Genomic DNA, 14,508 nt, shown 5'->3' on the forward strand with positions numbered 1-14,508 from the left:
CCCATCATGCACAAGCACCCACCCCCCCCAGCAGTAGCACTCCTATCATCAATCAGCACCCCCCCCAGCAGTAGCACCCCCCAGCAGTAACACCCCCATCATCCACCAGCACCCTCCCCCAGCAGTAGCACCCCCATAATCCAGCAGATGATTCTATTACCATAGGGGGAATGGGGGGGTGTTGGTGGATGATGGGGTGCTACTGCTGGGGGGTGTTGCCAGGACCCCCCATTCCCCCTACCCCCCTGTTCTGTGGTAATAGCATCAGCTGGTGGATGATAGGGGTGCTACTGCTGGGGGCACGGTGTGTGAGGTTTATATTCATAGAGTGTAGTGTATACTAAGGCTGCACGATATGGGAAAAATGTGCGATTGCGATTATGGGCCTAAATATTGTGATTTCGATATGTGATGCAATGTAATAAATAAATAGTGAAATCCCCTTATTTCATGTCCAATCTCCTCAATTTTACAACTATTCACCCATTTTATGCCCACCGCCCATTTCACATCTCACCATTTAATTTCTATCACCTTCACATTCCCCCCTCTTGTCACATTCTGCCCCTCCCCCTCTTGTCACATTCCCCCTCACCCTTGTCACATTCTGCTCCCCCTTGTTACATATTCCCCCTCCTCCTCCTTGTCACATATTCCCCCTCCCCCTTGTCACATATTCCCCCCCCTTGTAACATTCTGCCCCCCCTTGTTACATATTCCCCCCCTTGTCACATTCTGCCCCCCTTGTTACATATCCCCCCCTTGTTACATATTCCCCCCCTTGTTACATATTCCCCACCCTTGTCACATTCTGCTCCCCCTGTCACATATTCCCCCCTCTTGTCACATTCTGCCCCCCCCGTCACAATCTGCCCCCCTGTCATATTCCCCTTTCCCCCCCCCCCCCTTTAACATTCTGCCCCCTCCACCCCTTGTCACTTATTCCCGTCACATTCCTCCTCCCCGGCAGAACACACGCTAGGTTTGTGTGTGTTTGCAGACCTTTGAGGACTTTTACCTTTCAGCCAATCACTGGCTTGACATGTGATACCGCTGCGGCCAGTGATTGGCTGAAGGTAAAGGTCGTACAGCTTGTATAGAGACACCGGGACCGCACGGAGGTGTACAGATGCAGGGACCAGGAAGAGGTGAGCATAAGGTTTTTATTATTTTTAATCCCTGTACCCTTTACTTAGATCAGTGTTTCTCTACCAGGGTGCCTCCAGCTGTTGTGAAACTACAACTCCCAGCATGCCCGGACAGCTTTTGGCTGGGAGTTGTAGTTTCATAACAGCTGGAGGCACCCTGTGGGAAACACAGACTTTTAATATTTCAATTTGTTTTTATCTGCCCTGGCCGGCCCGCGCTGCAGCCACACACGGGATCCGCCCGGGCAGATAATCGCAAATTTTCCCGGGGGCCATATCGATATATGGCAAAAAAGCAAAAATCGCGATTCGATTGTTTTTGCGATATATCGTGCAGCCCTAGTGTATACTAGTTTATTATATTTAGAGGATACAGTGTCTGGCAGGTTTATAATAATAATTATTATTTTCATATAGAGGATCAGAATGCGCTGACATAGTGAGGAGCCGTCTGGGCGTCACGTTCTGCAGAGAGAACATTTAGCTGGACCCGGTGGTATGTTCCATCTGAATTAGATAAGGAAAGACTATAGAGAAGACGTCACCTGTAGTTACTGATATCATTGTGTATTCTCCTCACTATAGAGAAGACGTCACCTGTAGTCCCTGATATCATTGTGTATTCTCCTCACTATAGAGAAGACGTCACCTGTAGTTACTGATATCATTGTGTATTCTCCTCACTATAGAGAAGACGTCACCTGTAATCACTGATATCATTGTTATATTCTCCTCATTATAGAGAAGACGTCACCTGTAGTCACTGATATCATTGTGTATTCTCCTCACTATAGAGAAGACGTCACCTGTAGTCACTGATATCATTCTGTATTCTCCTCACTATAGAGAAGACGTCACCTGTAGTCACTGATATCATTCTGTATTCTCCTCACTATAGAGAAGACGTCACCTGTAGTCACTGATATCATTCTGTATTCTCCTCACTATAGAGAAGACGTCACCTGTAGTCACTGATATCATTCTGTATTCTCCTCACTATAGAGAAGACATCACCTGTAATCACTGATATCATCGTGTATTCTCCTCACTATAGAGAAGACTTCACCTGTAATCACTGATATAATTGTGTATTATCCTCACTATAGAGAAGACATCACCTGTAGTCACTGATATCATTATGTATTCTCTTCACTATAGAGAAGACTTCACCTGTAATCACTGATATCATTGTGTATTCTCCTCACTATAGAGAAGACTTCACCTGTAGTCACTGATATTATTGTGTATTCTCCTCACTATAGAGAAGACATCACATGTAATCACTGATATCATTGTGTATTCTCCTCACTATAGAGAAGACATCACCTGTAGTCACTGATATCATTGTGTATTCTCCTCACTATAGAGAAGACGTCACCTGTAATCACTGATATCATTGTGTATTCTCCTCACTATAGAGAAGACGTCACCTGTAGTCACTAACATTATTGTGTATTCTCCTCATTATGTCCTATCAGAGCTTGCAAGTTCTGCAGTTAAGATGAGTGAAACTTAACTACCAGCATAACCTCACCACTGCTTAAAGGGGTACTCAGCTGCAAAACATTTTCTTTTGAATCAACTGGTGCCAGAAAGTTACTTGAAGGATTCAGAGTACCCATTTAAGTAATTCTGGGAGTTGTAGTTTTAAATGCTGAAAACCTCTTCTAGCGCTTTTCCATTCTGTGGCAATTGGTATATTTAATTATTATACTGGAATTTTTCACAATGCGCTACACCAGTGGCATCCGTCACAACAGGCTAAAAACTTTATTATGTGGAGGGGGGGGGGTAGGTATGGGGTGACACCATTTTCTACCGCACCGGGTGACACCAACCCTAGCAACGCCACTGGGCTGTTCACCGCAATGCTGGAAGATAAACAGAGATGGTTGCCTCCTCTCAGCCTCTGCGGCTCTCCTCTGCCTCTCCCCTCTTGTGATCTCTGTCCTACAACCTGCAGCAGCCACTTGCTGGGCCATAATTGTAAAAAGCATGGCAGATGCTTCAGACAGTGAGTCCTTCATTCCCACCCAGTGAGCTGCAGCATAAAGGCCCAGCCAGGCCCAGCTGTATAGTGTTAGTCACTTACCTTATACTAAAACTTTGCTGTGCTTTGCCCTCTGACCTGTCTGGCCCATACTACATATATAATATATGTAGTATGGGCCAGCCAGGTCAGAGTGCACAGCACAGTCACACTGACACATAATACTGCAGGGCATATATACATCAACTGTGCTGAGCTTGACCCACTGCCCTGGCTGCTGTGTGTATATAAATATATGTCACAGTATACCAATGACTGGCTATCCCATACTGTATATGTATACCATGCAGTATAGTATACTGTACAATAACCCAGTGACATCACTCTATGTTAACCCTCTACTGTGAAATCAATATGTACAGGACATTAACCCTGTACAGTAATGTCACTGCATAGTAATCCTGCATTGTGACTTACAGTACAGGGTTAACATGCACCAATCACATCTTAATACAGGGTTATTATGCATAGTAACGTCATAGTACAGGGTTAATTTGCACAGTCCTGTTACAGTACAAGGATAATAAACAGTGATGTCACAGTGCAGGAATAATACTCTGTGATGTCGCAGTACAGGGATATTACACACAGTGATGTCACAGTACAGGTATAATACACAGTGATGTCACAGTACGGGAATAATACACACAGTAATGTCACAGTACAGGAATAAAACACAGTGATGTCACATATAGAGATAATACACACAATGATGTCACAGTACAGGGATACTACACAGTGATGTCACAGTACAGGGATAATACACAGTGATGTTACAGTACAGGAATAATACACAGTGATGTCACAGTACAGGAATAATACACATTGATGTCACAGTACAGGAATAATACACAGTGATGTCACAGTACAGGGATAATACACACAGTGATGGATGTCATAGTACAGGAATAGTACACACAGTGATGTCACATACAGGGATAATACACAGTGAAGTCTCAGTACAGGTATAATATACACAGTGATGTCTCAGTACAGGGATAATACACAATGATGTCACAGTACAGGGATAATTTACACACTGATGTCACAGAACAGGGATGATACACTGTGATGTCACGGTACAGGGATAATACACACAGTGATGCCCCCTCCCATAGACTTACATTTATTGGGTGGGACGTGATGTCATGAGGGGGCGGGCTATGATGTCACGAGCTCCTGGCACCAGCTCCAGTGTTCGGAACAGTTTGTTCCAAATGCTGAGCAGCGTAGTACCCCTTTAAGCGAATTTGCTCACCCATAAGCTTATAAATATGTGTCAAATGGCATAATAGATCGAATAAATAAAGTACACGTCTTGTATTTTATTTAGATTTAAAGTTTAGGGCCTACTTTGAAAACATCCATCTCTTTTATGCTCACATATAGAGATGAGCGAACTTACAGTAAATTTGATTCGTCACGAACTTCTCGGCTCGGCAGTTGATGGCCTATCCTGCATAAATTAATTCAGCTTTCAGGTGCTCCGGTGGGCTGGAGAAGGTGGATACATTCCTAGAAAAGAGTCTCCTAGGACTGTATCCACCTTTTCCAGCCCACGGGAGCACCTGAAAGGTGAACTAATTTATGCAGGATAAGCCATCAACTGCCGAGCCGAGAAGTTCATGACGAATCGAATTTACTGTAAGTTCGCTCATCTCTACTCACATATAAAAATACTGACAATCTGGTATACTGCACAATGAACATGTTTAAAGATGTCCCAGAATAGGCATTCAGCAACCAATGGTTCAATCCTATGATTCCAGCATTGCCCCACGGCTTTACCAATTGTAGTGCCAGACTACCGAGGTTTTATATTTTGTCTTTATCTAAAGTAAAAAAGTTTAGAAACACTGACTAATGGCTAAAAAAAATAACACAGGAGCAAAAAATCCATTATATGGATTTCATATATTTTCTGCCCAACATGAAGTAACTTTCCCTGAAAACTTTAGTCGTCATAATACAAGATTATGTATTTATTTATCGAAAATTAACTTTATTGGATAGATCTTTCAGGAAAAACATTATTCTTGGTCAGTTTATATCCCTCCCTGTCCTCCCTACCCTTTAGCCAGCTGCTATTAGATAATGAAAGGAAATTGAGGACACAATTGACGCCTGAAAGAGATGTAAAAAGTTGTGTAGATGAATGACAGACTGAGGCAGATTTATTGATACTGTCTAATAGTTTAGATAAAGTTATGATTAGACAATTTAAAAATGCACAAGATTTATCAGTCTTTCTGCACCCTCAGTGTGACAGATAGCAGCAGAGAGGGGGAGGAGGTTGAGCATAGCAGTTCATAGTGTAGAGAGTTGGGGAGCACACATAGAGGGCAGCTCATGGAGGAAAGCACACATAGAGGGCAGCTCACGGTGGAAATCACACATAGAGGGCAGCTCATGGAGGAAATCACACATAGAGGGCAGCTCACGGAGGAAATCACACATAGAGGGCGGCTCACGGAGGAAATCACACATAGAGGGCGGCTCACGGAGGAAAGCACACACAGAGGGCAGCTCACGGAGGAAAGCACACATAGAGGGCAGCTCACGGAGGAAAGCATACATAGAGGGCAGCTCACGGAGGAAAGCACACATAGAGGGCAGCTCACGGAGGAAAGCACACATAGAGGGCAGCTCACGGAGGAAATCACACATAGAGGGCAGCTCACGGAGGAAATCACACATAGAGGGCAGCTCACGGAGGAAATCACACATAGAGGGCGGCTCACGGAGGAAAGCACACACAGAGGGCAGCTCACGGAGGAAAGCACACATAGAGGGCAGCTCACGGAGGAAAGCATACATAGAGGGCAGCTCACGGAGGAAAGCACACGTAGAGGGCAGCTCACGGAGGAAAGCACACATAGAGGGCAGCTCACGGAGGAAAGCACACATAGAGGGCAGCTCACAGAGGAAAGCACACATAGAGGGCAGCTCATGGAGGAAAGCACACATTGAGGGCAGCTCACGGAGGAAAGCACACATAGAGGGCAGCTCATAGAGGAAAGCATACATAGAGGGCAGCTCATAGAGGAAAGCACACACAGAGGGCAGCTCATGGAGGAAAGCACACATAGAGGGAAGCTCATAGAGGAAAGCACACACATAGGGCAGCTCATAGAGGAAAGCACACATAGAGGGCAGCTCACGGAGGAAAGCATACATAGAGTGCAGCTCACAGAGGAAAGCATACACAGAGGGCAGCTCACGGAGGAAAGCACACATAGAGGGCAGCTCACGGAGGAAATCACACACAGAGGGCAGCTCACGGAGGAAATCACACATAGAGGGCAGCGCACGGAGGAAATCACACATAGAGGGCGGCTCACGGAGGAAAGCACACCCAGAGGGCAGCTCACGGAGGAAATCACACATAGAGGGCAGCTCATGGAAGAAAGCATACATAGAGGGCAGCTCACGAAGGAAAGCACACATAGAGGGCAGCTCACGGAGGAAAGCACACATAGAGGGCAGCTCACGGAGGAAAGCACACATAGAGGGCAACTCACGGAGGAAAGCACACATAGATTGCAGCTCATGGAGGAAAGTACACATAGAGGGCAGCTCATGGAGGAAAGCACACATAGAGGGCAGCTCATAGAGGAGAGCACACATAGAGGGCAGCTCATAGAGAAAAGCATACATAGAGGGCAGCTCATAGAGGAAAGCACACACAGAGGGAAGCTCATGGAGGAAAGCACACATAGAGGGCAGCTCATAGAGGAAAGCACACACAGAGGGCAGCTCATAGAGGAAAGCACACATAGAGGGCAGCTCACGGAGGAAAGCATACATAGAGTGCAGTTCAAGGAGGAAAGCACACATAGAGGGCAGCTCACGGAGGAAAGCACACATAGAGGGCAGCTCATGAAGGAAAGCACACATAGAGGGCAGCTCATGGAGGAAAGCACACATAGAGGGCAGCTCATGGAGGAAAGCACACATAGAGGGCAGCTCACAGAGGAAAGCACACATACAGGGCAGCTCATAGAGGAAAGCACACATAGAGGGCAGCTCACGGAGGAAAGCACAAATAGAGGGCAGCTCACGGAGGAAAGCACACATAGAGGGCAGCTCACGGAGGAAATCACACATAGAGGGCAGCTCACGGAGGAAAGCACACATAGAGGGCAGCTCACGGAGGAAAGCACACATAGAGGGCAGCTCACGGAGGAAAGCACACATAGGAGGGTCTGAAAATGAATGAAGGAATGAAGACTGCAGACTGAAACTCAAAAAGTTTGAGCTAAGGTAAACACTTACATATGCAAGAATCGTTTCATAGGTATTCATAGGCTGCCCACACAATGCAGTAGGGCTTCACATGTATAATACAGTCATACCTTTAGTGAATGGTTTTGGGGCAATTTCTAGCTATAATTAAAAAAAAGTTTTTGTAAGGTATCCTGGACAATTGGAGAGGCAGGGCCCAGGTTCCACTTTGCTCCACTTTTCTTTGCTTATGTCATGGCCGCTTGCCCTTTTGATTGACACACAGGGCTGCCCTATGTGGTTCTAGCATACATGTGCTGGAAAAGTATACTACTGCACTGTGCGGATGAGTGGCAATGACATAAGCATTGGATGCTTCACAAAAGCCCACACAGAGACCCTCACTGAGCAGGTGGAAGGACCACTGGCAGGCAATTAAAATGATTGGACTCCTGCATACATGTATGAAGGTGCTGATTGATTAGTGGGACAGTGATTGTAGCACTTAAGTGCCATGATTGCCTTCGCTATTAATGACAAAGAATGGTGGGATCGCCGTTCTCCATTATTGATTGTTAGTGCACGGTTGCTTATAGCAGCTGTCACTTACAATCTATGAAGCAAGCACAGCTCCTGTATCTGAATGCCACTCAGGACTTAAATGTATGTCCTGATGTATTAAGTATCAGGATTTACATTCACGGCCATGTCCTTATTGGGTTAAGGAAAAATTGCATGGCAAAATGGTGATTTTTTTGGCACAAAGTTGAACACCAAGCTTCTTTACATTAAAGAGGTACTCCAGTGGAAAACTATTTTATTTCAAATTTCATATTTTCTGTCTGACCACAGTGCTCTCTGCTGACACCTTTGTCCATGTCAGGAACTGTCCAGAGTAAGAGCAAATCCCCATGGCAAACCTCTCCGGCTTCGGACAGTTCCTGACATAGGCAGAGGTGTCAGCAGACAGCACTGTGGTCAGACACAAAAGAACTATGCAATTTCCTCTGTAGTATTCAGCAGCTGATAACTACTGGAAGGATTAAGATTTTTAAACAGAGGTAATTTACAAATCTGTTTAATTTTCTAGCACCAGTTGATTCTAAAAAAAAAATAATAATAATTCCCCTTTAAGTCACAACCCTTTACTGACATGCCACAACCCTCTTCTTCAGTGAGATGCTAAAGCGTACCTCTGAAATGTTAATACCTCTGATCCTGGGTGTTTAACACTTAAATGTCATGATTAATAGCAAACATGGCATCTAAACTGTTTTTCTCCTATTATCTTTCAAACATCAAAGATTAATTTTTAGTTTTTATGGTTAACGTTAAACAATTCTGTGCAACAACAGTGGAGTCAAAATGCTTATTCTACCCCTAAATGAATTCCTTGAGGGTTTTTTACAGTTTTCAGAATTGAGTCAACTAAAAACAGACATATTTTATTATAAGTATCAGAAGAATCATAGTACAGACAATGTGTAAGCAATAATACAAGAGGTTGGAAAAAATAAATCCAAACCAGAACACCAAGAACAAACATGAAAACACTGGGTGTAAATAATAGAGAAAAAAACATATATCATGGGGTACAGATAGGGTGCAATGGCATAGCAAACAAACACCCGAGATCTGTCTCAGTATAAAGAGAAAAATGCCAAAGACGAATCTAAAGAGAGAAAGGTACAAGGGCCACCAATATAATCACAACCCAATATAATAGGACTTGTTTTAGGCATAGCACAAAGAAATCCAAGGGGATCATACTTTCTAAAAAGATCCATAGAGTAATACAAGTGACAGGAATCTTCTCACTAAGCAGTATTTCATTACAGGGACAGAGAGAATATTTGTTTTCACATCAAGAGGGTGTACTTTCAAGAAACAATTGGCAAGCAATAAAAGGGAAGCCCAAAGTCACATTCAGGATGGTCACAATATAGGTCAAAAACTGTGGAAACTGGACAGGACCACCAGATGTGAAAAGTAGTTCCCGAATCTGCACATCCATGGAAACACATTGGTGATACTGATAGGAAGATTGTATGTAGTCTGTAGGGTACAACAAATACTCTATATAATACCTGGAGAGCAGTCATAGTCAAGGAAACCTGCCAGCTGCCTTTACTTAGTAGTGTACAAGATTCTTGCCATTGTTCTAAGGATAGAGTGACCTTCACATCAGCCCCCTCTAGGAATCTCAGCTCTTAGGCCTTGTTCACACCGCTGCTGTGCTCCGGTAATGGAAGCTCCATTGCTCAGTCCATCAGAAGGGTGGGAGTTGAGCTAACAAAAAATACTGCATGTCTGGTCTTTTTACCTGCTCAACACCTCTAAAATACCGGACACCCATCGGACTCCATTCAAGTTAATGGGATCCATTGGGACTTGTGTCAGTTGTACTCTGAACTGTTCAGGGTCATTTCAAAGCAAAAAAAAAAAGAAAAGGTGAACAGACCCTGAGCGGGTCAGAGCACATCGGCTGTGTGAACTTAGCTTTAGTCGGCACTTTAGAGAAAAACACCAGGGAAATAGCAATACTACTAATTAGTTTCAGGTATAGAGAGGATTTTATTATCCTTAAGAGGTGTCAGTCTAAAACGTATGCTCCTCACCCAAGATGTAATGCTTACATATTAAAATTAGGGTCAATTAATAGAAGATCTGTATATCTGTCTATTATGTGTATCATATTAGTAAAAGTAAGGTCTGTATTCTGCTGTATGAAAAACAGCTTTTGATATGTTTGGATTTTGTGTCTCTAGACATCTATATCTAGATATCTGTTTTGGATTTTTTTTATCTTTCCATTATATGCGCTTTTATACTTAGTGCAATTTACCATGCAGATTATTAATTTTGTAATCAACACTTGTGTGCTTAGAGTGAAAATACCGTAGTTTTTACCTGATAACCAATGATCATATGACATGTCTAGGTCATGTGACTTTGGTGCAATCCTTAGCACAAAGACTTTAATTCCTTGTATTATTGTTCAGCAGGATGGGATCTACTGTTTAAATAATAAACTGGAAATTATATTCATATTAACATTTCTGTATTTTGAAAAGATTTTTAATTACTTTTAAGACAGATACTTTAATAAATGGTTGGTTAGTTATAGAAAAACCGTGCAACATACATTTTACAAAACTTTGTGTGAACAGGATTTCAAATTACTTTCAGTTGTATTTATTCTGCTGCCCTCTGGTGGAGATACATAGATTTAATGAAATTAATATTTCAATGGTATTTCTTTGTTTTAACCTTAATATAACAAGCTTTAAATATTCTAATAACCTAAGTTATTACGTATTGTTAAAAAGAAAAAAAAGAATACACAGTTATAGGATAAATATACAGATAGAAGCTGCATAGTAATGGGGCAATTGAACAGTTAATCTTAATACAAAGATGAATTAGAACCACCCAACAGATGAATGAGCTTAATCCGTTGAACCCGGATTCGACCCGAACTTTAGGATTTTTCTGGCTGGGCGGATGCTCAAGCCAGTAAATAGCTTGAAAAACCAGAAACCATGATTTTTTGTGTGACGGAAGAAGCAGGGCGGGCTGGGGGTGCTGAGATAATGTAGGGAAAGCAGCAAATCACATGATAACCAGGGTCTATAATGTGATTTGCTGCACTAAGGCCAATAGGACACAGCTGGGGACACAGATAAAAGGGCACTAATGTCACTACCTATAGGCCCTGTCAACATAGTAGTGAATATAATAGTGAATATAAAGGTGAACAAACACCTTCAGTACGCATTGTGCTGTCTTCCCTGCCACCCAAAAAGCGTGTTTAAGTCAAACGTATCTAGCCTGTAGTGTTATATGGTGCTGGTGCATTTAATTTAATTATGAATAGGTGTATATATACGGCAGTGTAGGGGACCATAGAAGAGCGGCCGCCGCATATATAAATTATACAGAAGGATCATCTGTTAATTAGTACAGGTACTACTACTCCCATCATGGAACAGTGTGTGTTCCATGCTGGGAGTAGTAGTACCACCTAAAAAATAAAGAATAAAAAGTGAAAAACACACACACACACTACATTTTTATTATTGTCGGCTATATTTCTTGTGCCCTGCCCGCACACACAAATTGATCCCGGTTTAAAAATTAATAAAAATGTTGTTATGGATGTTTTGTTGTTATGGATGTTTTTCCATCACTACTGTATCTTTTTTATTATTATTTTTTTAATGGTACCCTACGAAATTTTATTAAAAAAGTATCTCCGTCACTTTTTTGGATCGCTAAAGTCCAAAAGAGAATAAAAACCGCCTGAAAAAACGCCAAAGTTAAAACCCACATGGCGTTTTTCTAGGCGTTTTTTTACTCGCATACACTTCTATGGGAGAAAAACACCACACTTTCAGGGAAAACGCCAGTGGCTCAACATGCTGCGATTTTGCTAAACCACCAAGGAGCTGAGAAATGCCAAAAAAGAGTAAAAAAACACCAAAAGGATTACATAAACGCCAAACTGAAAAATGCCAAGTGGAAAAAGAAAGAATATTGCAATGTCTCCTTGATTTACAGCTAACATCTGGCCACAGGGTTTTTTTGGCCGAAATAATACCATGCGGCAGAATTGGCGTTTTTTTTTGGCGTCCCCTCCCTCAAAAAAAAAGAAGTAGAAACTTAGCCTAAGAATGGGCGAGCTGTATTAGTTACCATGGGTTACTGCATGTTGCCATAACTGAACCTTAAAAACACTTTAAGGGTATGTTCACACTACAGAGTGTGAACGGAATCTTCACTCGCTGAATTCAGACTGGCAGCTGGCGGTGGCGGAAGGGGCGCGTGGCACTGCGCCGTCACCATTGACTACTATGCAGTGCTCGCGGACTTCCACGCAAAGAATGAACATGTTCTTTCTTTGCACGGAACAATTTCAGCGGCGGAATTGTCCGCCGCTGAAATTCCGCAGTGTGAACGGGTCTCGCGGAGAACCATTCACACTAATGTTAAGTTCACAATGTGGAATTCCGCGGGGAACTCCGTAGTGTGAACATACCCTAAAACTACTTGAATACATTCCTAACAGTGTTAGATAGGGGGTTTTGAGGTGTTATTCAGTGTTATAAACATGTTTAGGGGCTTATTTCATTGCTGGTTCGAGTCGAACTGAGCCGAACCTAACTCACGATTTCCAAAAAGTTTGGTGTATCTGGTGAACCAAACTTTTCAAAAGTTCACTCAACCCCTACACTTTACACAGCAGTATTTTATATCAGTATTTGTAGCTAAAACCAGGAGTGAATCCAAGATTTTGTGAATCTTTCTATTTTTTATTGACAAGGGCTGGATTGCATGCCATTTCAGTTTATATTAACAACCACTTTATAAAAGTGATTTCTAGTTAAAATAACAAACCTCACAAAAAGAAACAAAACAAAAAAAAAACTCTTTTCTCCAATAACACAATTGTGTTACCATGTCTGTCACAACTCAAAAACTAAATATAAAATGATCAAAAAGCCATATGTACCTCAAATTGGTACCACTGACATCTTTAACTAAACCTGCATAAAATGAAGTCTTAGGGTACGTTCATACAGGCGGATTTTGTTGCGGGTTCTCCGCTTTGTATTTGAAAGGGGGTGGGCTCTTCTCGGCTGTCCGCAGCAGATTTTTCGCGGCGGAATTATGCTGCGGAAAATCCACCGCAAACCCCATTGAACTCAGAAGGGACTGCGGCGAATTTTCTGCAGCGTAAATTCCACCGTGGAAAATCTGCTGCGGACAGCCGAGAAGAGCCCGCCCACTTTTAAATATGCAGCGGAAAACCCGCAGGGAGCGTTCCCACACGGCGTATACACAGCGTATTTCACGCTGCACAAAATTTATGGCAGCAGCGGGAAATACGCTGCATATTCCTTGCTCACTATACACACAGGGCTTTCTGGCGGCAGCCCTATGTGTGCAGTGAGTTTTGGAGGCGGAGCCACGCGTCACAGTCACGCCGCCGGAAAGCCCTGTGTGTATAGTGAGCAAGGAATACGCAGCGTATTTCCCGCTGCTGCCGTAAATTTTGCGCAGTGTGAAATACGCTGCGTATACGCCGTGTGGGAACGAACCCTAAAGCTAAGTTTCCACTTGGTTTTTTTTCTGGCAGTTTTTGGAAAACGGCCACTGCAGTTTTTGAGCCAAAGTCAGAAGTGGATCCATAAGGGAGGAGAATTGTAAGTCCTTCCTTTATATGTCCTATTCCTTTTGAATCCACTTCTGGCTTTGGCTCAAAAACTGCAGTGGCCGTTTTCCAAAAACTGCCAGAAAAAAACAAGCTCTGTCAATGGAAAATAAAAAGCTGGCACAACATATTGGGTGGTGAAATGGCAAAATGAAATGGAAAAATTCCAATTTTTACTTTGCAACATCTGTTGCACGTTATTCCTGCAAAACCGCTACCGGGTCAAAGAACTCACCACACCTCTAGATAAATGCCTTGTATTGTTTCCAAAATATTGTTTTTTAATCAATGGTCACATATTAATTGTTTCCACTGTACTAGTACCTTTACAGGGGCTCTGTAAATGGGACATGTTTCCAATGTAGGCCGAAAATGTTCTCCAAAAGCCAAATGTCGATCCTTCCATTTCAAATCTAAAAAAGAAGGACCGAAATCCACACAATGGTGTGACCTTTATGTATAACTTCTGTTGCTTTGAGCAAAAGTCATTGTGGCCCCTAAGGTATAATGAAGTGTAAATTAGACTTATTTAGTTACTGTGACAACAAATGGAAGTGAAAATGGACCTTGTAAAAGAATTGTCTGCAGCTGTCAGGCTTCTTATTGATGTCTGTCATTTTGTTGCATTTCAGCATTAGTTAAAGGGGTACTCCGATGGAAAATAATGTTTGTTTTTTTTTAAATCAAGTTGTGCCAGAAAGTTACAGATTTGCAAAGAACTTCAATTTAAAAATCTTAATCCTTCCAGTACTTATCAGCTGCTGTATGCTCCACAGGAAGTTCTTTTCTTTTTTAATTTCTTTTCTGTCTGACCACAGTGCTCTCTGCTGACACCTCTGGCCATGTCAGGAACTGCCCAGAGCAGGACAGAT

At 42.7% G+C, this 14,508-nt stretch overlaps 2 long non-coding RNA genes across 2 annotated transcripts in view; one reads left to right on the plus strand and one right to left on the minus strand.

Annotated features, from left to right (window-relative positions):
* Positions 1 to 14,508, minus strand: part of LOC130358531 (uncharacterized) — a 165,082-nt gene that overhangs the window by 147,950 nt on the left and 2,624 nt on the right. The window lies entirely within an intron of this gene.
* Positions 1 to 14,508, plus strand: part of LOC130358542 (uncharacterized) — a 65,785-nt gene that overhangs the window by 917 nt on the left and 50,360 nt on the right. The window contains exon 2 of the long non-coding RNA XR_008889563.1: positions 1,566 to 1,644. This is a non-coding gene — a long non-coding RNA (uncharacterized LOC130358542). The remainder of the gene's footprint in view (positions 1 to 1,565; positions 1,645 to 14,508) is intronic.

This window comes from Hyla sarda, chromosome 1 (assembly GCF_029499605.1).
Source record: "Hyla sarda isolate aHylSar1 chromosome 1, aHylSar1.hap1, whole genome shotgun sequence".
NCBI classification, from domain to species: Eukaryota; Metazoa; Chordata; class Amphibia; order Anura; family Hylidae; genus Hyla; species Hyla sarda.